Source organism: Globicephala melas, chromosome 18 (genome assembly GCF_963455315.2).
Source record: "Globicephala melas chromosome 18, mGloMel1.2, whole genome shotgun sequence".
Classification (NCBI taxonomy): domain Eukaryota; kingdom Metazoa; phylum Chordata; class Mammalia; order Artiodactyla; family Delphinidae; genus Globicephala; species Globicephala melas.
In genome coordinates this window covers 21,715,433-21,727,841 of record NC_083331.1, presented here as the reverse complement: position 1 = coordinate 21,727,841, position 12,409 = coordinate 21,715,433, and the positions used below count along the sequence as shown (strand labels likewise).

Sequence of the window (12,409 nt, the reverse complement as noted above, 5' to 3'; positions counted from 1 at the left end):
AGAGCACCAACATCCTGTACAGCACTGCCTGACGTACAAGTAAACTAAGAAATCCATTGATAGGTCAGCCTAACGTCATAAGAGCAGCCATCCAACATCTCAGTTCCGCAAAAAAGATAGGAAGTGCAGAATTCCTAGTAAAACTGGAAAACAGAAGACTGTCCTAGCAGACAAATGCATAGCAGCCAAATTGATCCTTCCTTAGAAATAGTCCCTAAGAGGGACTTCCCTGGCGGTCCAGTGGTTGAGACTTCACCTTCCAGCACAGGGCGTGCAGGTTCGATCCCTGGTCGGGGAGCTAAGATCCCACATGCCTCGTGGCCAAAAAAACCAGAACATAAAACAGAAGCAATATTGTAACAAATTCAATAAAGACTTTAAAAACGGTCCATATCAAAAAAAATCTTCAAGAATAAAAAGCCCTTCATAGTGTTTAAACAATGAAATAGGTTATTAAAAAAAAAAAAAAGAGTCACTAAGAACCTTGGTGTTTATAAACAGAATTTGAAATTAAGGATAGAGCCAAGAATCCATGGCCAGTTCAAAACAAATTTATCGAATATGTAGGGTTTAATGCTAAGAACTACGGTATCACATCAAAGCGTCAAAACAAAGAGGAGGGGCTTCCATGGTGGCGCAGTGGTTGAGAGTCCGCCTGCCGTTGCGGGTCCGGGAGGATCCCACATGCCGCGGAGCGGCTGGGCCCGTGACCCATGGCCGCTGAGCCTGCGCGTCCGGAGCCTGTGCTCCGCAACGGGAGAGGCCACAGCAGTGAGAGGCCCGCGTACCGCAAAAAAACAAACAACAACAACAACAAAAAACAAACAAAGAGGAGGTCAAGTAATTGAAGACTGAACAAGTCCTGGAATCTTTGCAATGTTCTTTCTTGGTTCCTTACTGAGGATGGGCAAGCAGGAAGGGGAAGCCATTGTACTGAGGTCTCCAGCAACGGGTGGACCCACTGGGAGCCGGGACCTGCCATGATAAGACCAGGGAAGGACAGAGGACCTAGAGGTGTTTATGACCTTTCACCTTAGGACTGCATCCCATGTCCTTAGAAGGAGTGTCAAGTAAGGGAATTCTTTTATGTTCCACTTTTCGTATTAATGAGGAATCTTTGGACTCTGTGATTTTTTTCAGAAATTTCATATATCTGTCATACTTTTTAAACCATCACAATTTCTGCCAATAGAGAAGTAGCATAAAATAGAGATAAACAATATTCTCCTTTTCAGTTAAGCAGAAGAGAAATTTGAGATTGAAAAAACAATTGGATGACTAATCCATCATCTTTTTCCAAACTTCTCCCTTGCCTCCATCACTAGGGGTTTGGAGGGAGTGGTTGTGTGTCATAGTTTTGGCCAAAAACGTGTCAGCAAAAGTCTGCTGGGGGCTACTGGGAAATTTTGGCTTTCCTGGTTATATCAGTGGATAAGGCTGATGCTGTCCTTATCCCCCTTTTCCTGTCATAAATCTAAGATAGTGACCCTGACATCACGGAGCTGCTGAACCGATACTAGGCCACCTTCCTCCAGGATTCTTGCTATGTGGGAAAAGTAATCCACCATCTGCTAAAGCCACAGTGGGCTGGATTTTCTGTCACTCACAGCCAACTACATTTATAACTGACGCAAGGAGATTTTTATAGGCTTCACAGAAGGGAGATAACTTTGTCCTGAGTTTCTTCTAATAATATATAGCATTTAATTAAAAATAAAATATTTCCTAACCATGAATATCAGTCTGGGAGCAGGCTGACATAATGGTACATTAAAGCTACCCAGCACTCACTGAAATCCAACGCAAAAGGAAAATAAAATCACTCACTTCACTCCTAAATTATTCCATTTATTGATTTACCACCAAGTAGAATTAAAATTAATTCAGAGTTTCTAGAGTTATCTATATTGAGTCTTTGGCTGTTAATCTTACAGAAACTTCGTACCAACTAGTGGTATGAAAAATCCCTATAATACAAAGATCCTTTGGGTCTGGTGAAACTTTCTTTCTCTCCGATTGAAATGAGATGGTTGTAATCTGTTTAATCTGCTTAGTAAGTCTCTGTTCCATTTCATAGAAGCCAAAATGCCATGGTCCCAAGCAAAACACAGTGTTAAGGCAACTTTCCAGTAACTTAGGGCAAACCATGGACAGTATGCCTACTCTGAGTGGCATCCCAGAAGAGGGCCGGCAAGCCCTAGACTCAAACTTCTCAAACTGTGGGCCACAAGCCAGGGGGATTGGATGGATCCTGGGAACTTGTGAGAAATGCAATTTCGGGCCCCACTCCAGACCTATTGAGTCAGAATCTGCATTTAAGCAAGATCTACAGGGATCTGCATGCACGTTCCAGAGCGAGAAGCTCTGCCTAAGTGTTCCTCAGCCCTCTTTTTGTCAGACCATCTGGGAAAGTTGGACAATGACGTCTCTGCCTCCAGGGCAGGAGCTGATGGGCTGTGGGTTGGTCCATCCACACATGGGGCAAATGGTGACAAGGGGTGAGGAGGAAAAGAAGGGAAGAAGCCTGGACTTGGGGCTCAGGATGGCCTTTCTGTCCCAACCCAGTGATGCTACTGTTCTAATCACGCGGAATTCCGAGTATATCCATGCAACACGTGTACTTCCAATGAGGATGCTCTCAGACAAAAATTTTGCAGGAGTTTGAAAAGAGGAAAGTGCTGAGAGGGTTGATTCATTAATCCCATAGTCAAAGTTTTACATTCAAAAGAATCCCCTTGACTGCAGTCAGTACCAAGTTGCAAAAATTCATTAGCAGCAGGCATAATACTAAATATACAGTGAAGCATTTTCCTGCTCCTTATTCAAGCAGTAATTGGTTTTGTTACCCATTTAACACATATTCCAATTACATTGTGACGTTAATTTTATCTTAGAAGGGGACAGTTTTACAGAGCTACTTTTAAGTTTGACATCCATGGAATTCTCACTGATAGTTTTGCTTAGGTATAAGATTGTTTTGAAGTAAAAAAGTTTTGAAAATGTTAATACTGTCTTGAAAAATATACTTAGGTGAATAATTATTAGCAGTAGTATCATTGAAGCCACATTAGTATTACGGAAGTCACAAAATAGGAAACCAAAAAATATATAAATTAGAAAGCTGCACTTGAAATTTAATTTCTGCAAAATGGCATCCTTCATCACATTAAAATTGTGAAATTTTAGTTTTGTAGCTTTGCTGGTATTTAATTAATACATTTGTTTTGGCTTTTAGTTATATAATAACTATATATATAAGGAACTTTTATCTCATTTTATGACTTTACATATTTAGGTAATATTATAATTAAAATGTCAGTAATGAAGGTCTGTGATAATGATTTTCTTTTAAAAGAGAGGCATCTATTATCTAAATTTGAAAAACATCCCTGTAAGAGGGCTGCTTATCTGATTTTGCCTACTCTGGGATCTAGAATCTAGAATCTAGACTGAGGAGTCAGGCAGGTTCTGCCTAGCACGTGTGTCTGCCTACAAGGTTCCTCCAGAAGGTTCTTTCATGGGGCATTTTATTAAGAGAACAAAATGCATTGGCTAAAATAGCTGAACTCACCCTGTAAAATAAGCACTATTTGTTCATTTATATTCTGCCTTCTTCCAAAAAGGATTTAGGTAGTTTTCAAATATAAGTAAAACATTGCAGGATAAAAATAAAATAGATGAGAGAAGTAAAGCAAAAAAAAAAAAAAAAAGAGGGTATGAGAGTCAGAGGGAGCCTGAATGAAGTTGGTTCAGTCCTTCCTCAGTATCCTGGGGATTGCTTCCAGGACCCCACCTTGGATACCAAAATCTGTGGCTGTGCAAGTCCTTTATGCTGGCCCTTGTGGTCTAGCTGTTAGGGTTCAGTGCCTTCACCACCGCACCCTGGGTTCAATTCCTGTTCAAGGGTCAGGGAACTAAGATCTCCTTTCAGACTGCAGTACCCCCGGACACCCTCTCCCCCAGATCAGTATGAATAAAGTCAGTGCACTAGTAATCACAAAAGGAGTGATATTGGCATGCCTATGTAGCCACTAAGAGTATATGGTATTACCCTATGTCTAACATTAACCAATTAAAATACATGGTCAAATATTACTCTGGAAGTTTCTGTGAGGGTATTTCCGGATGATCTTAGCATTTACGTAGGTGGACTTAAGTAAAGCAGATTACCCTCCATAGTGTAGGTGGGACTCATCCAATTAGTTGAGAGGCTGAATAGAAAAAAGACTGAGTTCCCCCAAGAAAGAGGAATTTGAACTTCAGTATCGGCTCCCGGCCCATCCTTCAGATTTTGCACACACATTTCATTGGTTCTACCATATTTTCTATCTCTTAAAGAAAGAGCATTGGTAGTGGAAGAGAAGGTGGAGAGAGAGAGACAAAGACAGAGACAGAGAGAGAAAGAGAGAGAGAGAGAGAGAGAGAGGCCAAATGATATTTGAGTCCCTAGGTCCAGCTCTCCTGGACTTTCGCTTTTACATGAGCCAGTAAATTCCCTTTTTGCTTAAGTTAGTTGGAGTTGAGTTTCTGTTATCTGAAAACAGAGTCCAGACTAATACAAATTTCAATTTCTTTTCTCCTCTCTTTCTCTTTCTTCAAATTCAATGGCAAAGGATAAATGTACTGGTTATTTTTGTTCAGAATAAATATCTCTGGAACTTCCATCTAAAAATGAGTCCCAAGCCACAGCCATATGTTCTCCCTATATTTGACATAACACAATACTTTCTTACATTGGCCTTGCATTTTTAACTTTCAAAATATTTTTCACGGAACTTCCCTGGTGGTGCAGTGGTTAAGAATCTGCCTACCAATGCAGGGGACACGGGTTCGAGCCCTGGTCCAGGAAGGTCCCACATGCCGTGGAGCAACTAAGCCTATTCGCCACAACTACTGAGCCTGCACTCTAGAGCCCGAGAGCCACAACTACTGAGCCCATGTGCCACAACTACTGAAGCCCGCCTGTCTAGAGCCCGTGCTCCGCGACAAGAGAAGCCACCGCAATGAGAAGCCTGCACACCGCAACGAAGAGTAGTCCCCGCTCACTGCAACTAGAGAAAGCCTGCACACAGCAACGAAGACCCAACACAGCCAAAAATAAATCAATCAATTAATTAAAAAAATATTTTTCACATGTATTTTGTTATTTGGCCTTGGAGTTTATTTTTAATGGGCTTTGACCTGTATAAAATAATGCTACCCAGATCCTCCACTAGCTAAAGATGTTGGTGAGTAATCATAACATCAATTGCATCTACCTAGTAAAGTCCATTATATGTGTACATTCAGAATGCCCTGCTTAGAAAGTCCATTTTCCAAAAGTTTAGAAAATTACAGTGAAAGTGAGGCTCAGGAGCCACTTTACATTTCAGGTTATAGGACTAACAATAGTTCTTTTCCTTTAATAGTTTAGTTTCTTGTTTTGTGCTATAAAGAGATCTCAGCTCTTTTCTCCCATGGTTGTTCATTTGTTATTATGAAAAGGTTTATCTTCTCCATTGCTATGTTCCTGATCTAGCTCTTAAGAGGAATAGATTTCCCTGTATAACATTTCAAGCCACTTGTGTTCATTAACGATGTAGATAATCTTGACATTAGTCAGTTTTGAAGCAAAGCATGCTCTAGAGAGGCCATAGGAGAAAAAGAAAAAGAAAAAAATTTTAATTGCTTATGACTAGTCATTAGGAGCAAAGCCTCAAAGACAGCAACACAGAGCAACCAGAATTACTCTACTTTCATATGGAGAAGGAAAAAGACATGAGTCTTGTGGTTGTATTCAAAAAGAAGAAACTCAGCTTTGAAAACCCTCTTGGTTCCTCCCCAACTTAAAATTTCTTGTTAATTTTTTAAAAATATTTATTTATTTATTTATTTGGCTGCATCAGGTCTTAATTGCGGCACGCCGGATCTTTGTTGCGGCATGCGGGATTCTCTCTAGTTGTGGCGAGCAGGCTGTAGAGCACATGGGCTTAGTTGCCCCGCGGCCTGTGGGATCTTAGTTTCCCGACCAGGGATCGAACCCGTGTCCCCTGCAGTGGAAGGCACTTAACCACTGGACCACCAGGGAAGTCCCTCTTGTTTCTTATATACACATTATAATGCAATTACTTCTGGCGTATTTAGCATTAGCTGTAAAATACATGAAGTTTCCCAAAGCACAACATATTAATACTTATAGTAGAGCAAAAAAGAGTTTCGCCAGGCTTCCCGTGTTGCAAATTATTATTATTTAATTTATTATTTATTTTCTTTATTTTGTTTTGGCTGTGTTGGGTCTTGGTTGCTGCGCACGGGCTTTCTCTAGTTGCGGTGAGCGGGGGCTACTCTTCGTTGCGGTGCGTGGACTTCTCATTGTGGTGGCTTGTCTTGTTGTGGAGCACAGGCTCTAGGGCGCGCAGGCTTCAGTAGTTGTGGCGCACGGGCTTAGTTCCTCCGCGGCATGTGGGATCTTCCCGGACCAGGACTCGAACCCATGTCCCCTGCATTAGCAGGCGGATTCTTAACCACTGCGCCACCAGGGAAGCCCCACGAATTATTTTTTTTTAATTCTAGTGATCGGTTTTAGGAGTTTGTTTTGCCACATTCTAAAAGAACATCCTATAACAAAATTTGTTGGGAAGATTAAAGTAATATTTTTAACCCCAACATGACTGATCTTGGATTTTAATAATCTGAATTACTTTGATGTATTTTGTTTCCAATTTGAAATCTATGCTGTTCTGACTCATTTTTTTCCAAGAGTTTAGACGGAGGCATTTGGATTATATATACGTGTGTAGAGAATTCGGCTGAAATAGGGGTTTTTTGTGACGTATGTTTTTACAGAGCAGAAAATGGTCATATAGTCAAATTATTACAGTCAGTATTATAGGAAGGCAATTACCACACTATCCACTTCCATTCACCCATCTTTCCTAATCGCATCCTCTCTTTCTCACCTGTCAATCAGTTTTCTGCAATGTGTATAAAGCCCTCTCCCAGTTAGAAGATGAGTAGTTTATAAGAATAATGTCTACATAATAATTTGATGTCCTTTTTACCCTAGATGGGATTCTCTCCACTCTAAACCTTAAAATTTATACTTTAGCAATTTTACAAGCAATTTCTACAATGGCAGCATCTTCACTCTCGTGCAGGGCGATTAGTAGCCCAGCTCTCATGAATTCTGGCTACTATGCGTTAGAGGTCATGCCACACACATTGTCATGAGCTTTTCCTTCTTTTTTGTTTTGTTTTGTCATGTCCTCACCCAAAATGTAAAATAATTTTGCATTAAGAGAGAATTGTGACACCATTTTACAGATGAAAGGACTGAAATGTGACCTGAAACTTAGCCAACATCTGAGTTCTATGTAGAGGCAGATATTTTGCAGACAGCCCGGAAAAGAATAAATAAAATAACACGCAAGTTTCATTAACCCTAATGAAAGTTTCTGAATATGGGTGAAAATGAGGAGTCAGGGATACTCACATTTAAGAATTCTGTTGCGCGCACGCGCCTGAGCGTGCGCCCTTGGGCCGCGGCTTGGCGCCAGCTCCGCCTTCCGCTTGAGACGCGCTGTCGGTAGAGCCGGTGTATGTGCGGCAGTAACATGTCGGCCCCGCTGTCCGCCATTGTGCCCGCCGTCCGGAAGGCCACCGACGCGGTAATTTTCCTTCATGGATTGGGAGACACGGGGCATGAATGGACAGAAGCCTTTGCAGGTATCAGAAGCGCCCACATCAAATACATCTGCCCGCACGCACCAGTTATGCCTGTAACATTAAATGTGAACATGGCCGTGCCTTCTTGGTTTAACATTATTGGGCTTTCACTAGATTCCCAGGAAGATGAAACTGGAATTAAACAGGCAGCAGAAAGTGTAAAAGCTTCAATAGAGCAAGAGGTGAAGAATGGCATTCCTTCTAACAGAATGATTTTGGGAGGATTTTCTCAGGGAGGGGCTTTATTTCTGTTCACAGCACTGACCACACAGCAGAAGCTGGCCGGCGTCACCGCTCTCAGCTGCTGGCTGCCCCTGCGGGCCTCCTTTCCACAGGATCCTATCAGTGGTGTGAATAGAGACGTTTCTGTTCTTCAGTGCCATGGAGAGTTGGGTCCTTTAGTTCCCCTAATGTTCGGTTCTCTTACTGTTGAAAAGGCTAAAAACATCGGTAAATCCAGCCAATGTAACCTTCAAAACCTATGGAGGCATGATGCACAGTTCATGTGAACAGGAAGTGATGGATATCAGGCAGTTCATTGATAAACTCCTACCTCCCATTGTTTGATGTCACTGAGAGGCCTTGTGGAGAAGTGCACACCAGCATCATCGTCGTAGAGTAAAACTTTTTCCTGTGCCCAATCTTGAAACCTCTAATGTTTGCAGTGTTAAAATGTTTTGCAAATACACACAAGTGACACAGACTAAATAAATCTCCTCATGGGAAATTTATGATCATTTAAGTTTCTATGTATGTATTTGTATAATATGATCCAGAATATATGAGTATAAAAATAGGTGAAGCAGCTAGCATCTTTCTCCCAAATGTAATTAAGAAAAATAATAAAATACGGCAACCAGACTTTTTATTACATCACTTGGAAATGATTAGTATGCTTAATGAAAACTTGTTCAGGTATAAGTGAGCAGTTAAGACATAAACAGTTTATGCGTGCTGTGACTTAGTCTCTGGGCTTATTCCCAAATTACTTAGTCACCATGCAGTATCTGTATTTTTATTATATGTGTTCATAGGTACTTAATGATTATAAAACATAATAAGAATGAGGTGTTATTACATTATTCCTCATAATAGGATAATGCTTCTAAGTGTCAATAAATAGTAATATTGCTGTCTTCAAAAAAAAAAAAGAATTCTGTTAACTCAGCAGTGGGGCATTTCCTAACCATCATGGGTGGACAAAATGACGGCTTATTCAAAGCCAAATGCTACCCTGGAATGCCACCGCAGAGCAGCGCGAAGAAATACAAAGTTTAATTAAAAAGAGCTCCTTGAGAGTGCCAAGATCAGCCCTGTTGTTTAATTAAATTGTTGATATTTTGGAGAACTGACTGTTCAACTGATCTCATTTCTCAGGCACCCTTTGTCTCATCTTAGACTCTCCAAAATGCAAAGCCAGTGAGATGGTGGATGTCTTGTTTCTCCCCAAGGACACTGCTCGGTGCTCTACAATTCTACCTGCTAGTCCTCTTCCAGGCCTTGAAGAGTGGGAGTGTGGTGACGTTTTCACCCCATGCTCCTCAAGGGGGCTTCTCTCTAGACCGTTTGCACATTTGGAAGTGGCATCACAATCCGGTCTTTAAAAGGCCACAGGAGTCATCCTGTGCCAAGGTGACTCCTGGATGGTTCTGGAGATGCAGAGGGAAGGATAATGGTGGGACTTCAAATCTTTGCTTTTCATGTTTCCTCTTACGTCATGACCCTGAGGCAGGCAACCTGTGAAGAGCTAGGTTATCTCTCTGGATTTAGCAGAGACCTGAGGATCCTTTCTGCCCTCTGGGAGCTAGAACACAGGGGTGATGTCTGGTGATGACTTTCCTATTATCTTGACTCTCCACCTTCTTCCATGGGAGAAGACCCTTGGATGGTTATTCTTAGACCACTGGGGGCCGGGGGGTGGGGAGGGTGGGGCGGGGCAGGGCTCACAACCAGTTAACTGTAGTCTTTCATGTTTCCATCAAATGATCCCCACTGGAATGAGATGTACCCTATGGGCCTGAAGCATAACGCTACTTTATTTGATTGTTCTCACTGACCTATCCCCAAATCCTTTCCATTTAAATAACTGGTCCTCAGGGACCTCCCTGGCAGTCCAGTGGTTAAGACTCTGTGCTTCCACTGCAGGGGGCACGCGTTTGATCCCTGGTCGGGGAACTAAGATCCCGCAAGCTGCACCAGGTGGTGCGGCCAAAAAGTAAAAAATAAAAAAAAGTATCCGGGGCTTCCCTGTGGCGCAGTGGTTAAGAATCCGCCTGCCAATGCAGGGGACACGGGTTCGAGCCCTGGTCCGGGAAGATTCCACGTGCCGTGGAGCAACTAAGCCTGTGCACTACAACTCCTGAGCCTGCACTCTAGAGCCCGTGAGCCACAACTACTGAGCACACGTGCCACAACCACTGAAGCCCGTGCACCTAGAGCCCGTGCCACCGCAATGAGAAGCTGGCACACCACAACGAAGAGTAGCCCCCGCTCGCCACAACTAGAGAAAGCCCGCGCACAGCAACGAAGACCCAAGCAGCCAAAAAAAACCCCCCAAAATTAAATAAATTAAAAAAATTTTTTAAGTATCTGTAATTATAAAAAATAAATAAATAACTGGTCGTCACAGTCCTGACTGTCAATGGATGTCAGTGGAGAGAGTGACTTGAGGGCTACTAGAGTCTGGACTCCCTGAAGTAATATACTCCCATAGGCCTGCCTCAATAGTTACATACAGTCAATATGGAAATAAACCCTTTGGAATAAGGGAAGACAAAATTCCTCAGGGCACCCAAGGTAAACTTCAAAAATGTGACCTGGAAGAGGAAATATATTAGCCCAGTTAATACCCACTAACATTTTACTGAGGTTTGGTTCCTCATATCAGACTGGTTTTGTTGAGTGATGAGGACATTAATGTTCATCTAAACCATGCGTTTTTCACAAGTGGAAAGTGAGACTCAGCATTGAAGTGACCTGCTCAAGGCCTGGAGTGGCACAGAACCGGAATCCAGGTCTTTTACTCTAGTCCAGAGATCTTCCCACACCTGTTTCTTGTGACTTGAGAAAGCTTGGCACACCTGGAAGAGGCTGGGTTCGGCCATCCACAGGGAAGAGGCAGCACTGGGGGACACACTGAGTTCTAGACCATGGGAAGAGGGGGAGCCACGTCCAAGAGTGGGAACCTGCATCCTCACCTGTTAAGGACTGAATTGTTCCCACAATTCCCACAGGCCCTGTGCCTATGGGTGACAGCTGTAGGACAGAATGTGGATCGCACGCATCTCTGAGGCACAGCCCCCAGGGAACAGGAAGCCTTTCCACATCTTAAGGGAAGAGATTTAGGAAAGGTGGTCCGCATGCAAGACCCTTGCCAAAAACAGGTTCAGGAGATCCACTTGAGTCTGATGAAGTAAGGCTGCAAGTGCCTTACAAAGACATGAAGCAGCTCAAGACCAATTGTTCTCCACATTTTTATCTAGAACGGGGCCTGTCGTATAATAATGACTCAGACTGGTGCTCTCAGGGGCCAAATAAGAGCCATACTGAACCCAGAAGTGGGTAAAACCCCACCCTGATGCTTAACACCTTGAAACTGTGAAGCAAGTTGTGGTCTCTTGGCTCCTCTGTGAGATTTTTCACACAATTTTCCTGTGAAATAGGTCAGCAGTATGGATTTCAAGTTATTTCAAGAAAGGGAAAAAAAAAAAGAGAGAGAGAACAAAGTGGCCAAAACTTGCCCAAGAACATAAAATGCTTGAAGGCTAGCAGTGGTCTGTACTTCAAGTCCTTAAATCCAGAACTTTGTCCATGGCTGAACCATAGTTTCAAGTGGAATTCTGGGAGTTGCAGCAGTCTCTGCTCCTCTGTTATTATTTGTGTTACAAAATTAGGTTTTTAAGTACAAAATTAAGGCACATTTTCTAATTAAAATTCTTTTTTTAAATTGAAGGATAGTTGATTTACAAAGTTGTGTTAGTTTCTGGTGTACAGCAAAGTGATTCAGTTTTTTATATATATATATATATATTCTTTTCCATTATATGATAAACTATTATAAAATATGATATTCAATATCTTATAATAAAATATTGAATATAGTTCCCTGTGCTATACAGCAGGACCTTGTTGTTTATCTATTTTATATATAGTAGTTTGTATCTGTTAACCCCAAACTCCTAATTTATCCCCCCACTTTCCCCTTTGATAACCCATTTGTATCATATTTTAGATTCCACATATAAGTGTTATCATATGATATTTGTCTTTGTCTGACTTACTTCACTTAGTGTGATAATCTTTAGGTCCATCCATGTTGCTGCAAATGGCATTATTTCATTCTTTTTTATGGCTGAGTAATATTCCATTACACACACACACACACACACACACACACCACATGTTCTTTATCCATTCATCTGTCATTGGACACCTGTGTTGCTTCCCTGTCTTGGCTATTGTAAATAGTGCTGCTATGAACATTGGGGTGCATGTATCTTTTCAATAAAATTCTTTCTTTCTCAGTATTTCTTTAAACATCTGTACTATCTTCCTGCCTCACTAGCTGCTGCTTTACAGTGAGTTTTCCCAGCTCCTTCCTTGTCTTCGGACCTCAAAACATTGCCCTCCAGAGCAATAGATATAGTCTCTCCTTGGGTGATCTCATCCTGTACCACGACTTTACGGATCCACTGTATACGCGGGA

The 12,409-nt window shown here is 42.0% G+C and overlaps 1 pseudogene; it reads left to right on the top strand.

The window, feature by feature from the left end:
- The first annotated feature begins 7,577 nt into the window (after nt 1–7,577).
- LOC115866544 (acyl-protein thioesterase 1 pseudogene) lies at nt 7,578–8,271 on the top strand (annotated as a pseudogene).
- Nucleotides 8,272–12,409: the final 4,138 nt, after the last annotated feature.